This window comes from Trachymyrmex cornetzi, unplaced genomic scaffold, assembly GCF_001594075.2.
Source record: "Trachymyrmex cornetzi isolate Tcor2-1 unplaced genomic scaffold, Tcor1.1 scaffold854, whole genome shotgun sequence".
Lineage (NCBI taxonomy): Eukaryota > Metazoa > Arthropoda > Insecta > Hymenoptera > Formicidae > Trachymyrmex > Trachymyrmex cornetzi.
The window spans coordinates 140,017-142,501 of NW_017300196.1; positions in this window are offsets into that span (position 1 = coordinate 140,017).

Sequence of the window (2,485 nt, forward strand, 5' to 3'; positions counted from 1 at the left end):
AAAAATGCAGCAGGAGAAAAAATAAGCCGGTTCCGACCATTTACGGTAAGAATAAAAATAGTTAAAGTAAATATATTTCACTCTAACATCGTAATTACAAAGTGTTAGATGTTGCAAATATGTACAGACAAAACGAACGTCTTATATTTTTCTCCTCTACAGAAATTACGGAGATCATATACTTCGTATACTGATCATTTATTACTTATTTCATTGTTATTGTGTAATGTAAATCATTATTTGTTTACTTTGTATGTTGGTGATTATATTAACGCACATTGTAAGGTTGTAGAAATTGTAGATATTTTATTATGTATTGTTTTTGCAAATATTCGTTCTACTAAATATGTAAAATAAAATATTATTTGATGAGAACAAAGTTGACTAGTCTTATGCATAATGACTATATTTATACAACTTTTCTTATATACAACGATGCTTATTTAATAGCACTTTTTGCTGCATATATACGCATATAAATTGTATTTTTGAATCTGATTAAAAGATTCAAAATTTTCAAGCTCATGCAACGTAAAATTACACAATTTTTTTTCTACAGTGCATAATATAATCGAAAAGGTTCTAAATGTTTGTGCTGTTGACGTACAATAATGAGTTGATTAAAAATTCATTATTGTACGACAACAGCACAATCATTTAGAACCTTTTCGATTATATTATGCACTGTAGAAAAAAATTGTGTAATTTTACGTTGCATGAGCTTGAAAATTACGGACTCTTAAAGTGGTAAATTTTTCACGTTTTAAATTGTAAGTTTTTTCGAACAGTAAAATTACCACTTTTAAAGTGGGTTCAATTATAACCAATGTTTCATCGATCGACATCAGGTTAGGAAACCTGTCATTATACATAACCCTCGCTTATCTTTTAATTCATATCGAGAAAGTTATAAATTGAAAAATGAATTACTGGTAATTAATAATAATAATTGAAATTAAATCTGGCCTGATTCAAAGTTGCAGTAAAACTGAAATTAATATATTAACAAAACATAATTAATGGTTTTTGTAATTTACAGGACGAAATGTTTGATGTTTGGAAGAAGAATGGAATAGCAGACAAAGGCACCAAAGAATTTACCAAGGACTCCTACATTTGTGAATTACATTTTAAAAATGAAGATGTCATTAAGGAAGATGTATTCAATGTTATTGGTGGCCCAACAGTAACTGTGACACGAAATGGTTCATGTATACAAAAGATTGTAAAATCAAAATTAAATAACAAATCACAATTAGTTAATATTATCGATGTACAAACAAATTTGATGTATAAAAATAAATTTCACTTTCTTCATCGATAACCTGTAAATACATTGTGTACCTTGAAAAGGTGAATATAAAAGCACATGAGTTATAGAAATTCCAATGAATTTCTCATCGTCTTCTACTTGAATTTGAACACGATATTTCCAACAATTTTCATCGTTCTTCCTATACTTTCTCTTTTGTATACCTTGTCCTTGAGGAATGTTGCCAGACTAGTGTTGTTCAATTCGTATGCCTACATTGCATCCACCGTATTTAAAATATCACTTAATTCACAGATATTAGTGACTGTTATGTACTTTGATAATGGTGAAATGGTACTATTAATACAAATGTCCACTTGTAAACTTGGATATACAGTTATGACCTTTTTAATACTAAAATCTTCTTCGGCGTTTATAAAAGTGAAAAATTCTTCATTTCCCTTTCCAACTCCCCATCTGCCTGACGGTAACTTCACTAATTTCAACTTCTCTTGTAAGTATTCGAATATTTCATTCCTTCGGAGTTCCTCGTTTATCGAATTTATTTCCATTGCGAAGGAGTCTATCTAAAATAACAATATACAAATGTTTACTATTTATTATATTTTTCATATAAAATTAACTGAATTTAAAGGGATTCGAATGAATATTTTGAGGTTATGAAAGGATACGCCTACAAAGCATGCTCATATTTTAATATTTTCCATTATACCTTCTCGACTTATTCGCTCGTTCCCAATTACGTACTTTCCACTTTCCGAGAGGACACTACGAAACAATGCCCGAATGACATAAAATTCAAATAATTTCGGAGTAAATGATACGAACGATGCTATGACAGCTACTCCAGCTGCTTTACACGCACACCACTCAATACACTCACGGACACAACACAGATAGAAAACTACACTATTACGCGACTTGAAAATAACTGTTCCTTCCAGCGGATTCCCTCCCTCTAACGCACATCGAATGGGGCTATATCGGCCAGTTGGAGTTCGGTCTCCTTACTTTTACTTCGTGGCTTGGGTGCTCCCGAGTGTAGTATCTGAACGCAGCCCGGTAAGATGGCGGTTGGAGCAGTTGGATTCATGTGCCCCAACCATCGACATCTAATGGTTACTGCACACTGGACGCGATGAGCGATGAGCGACGAGCGATATCCAATGAGAGCTTTGCTTTGCGTCGTCACGTGAGAAAAAGCAGAGTTTT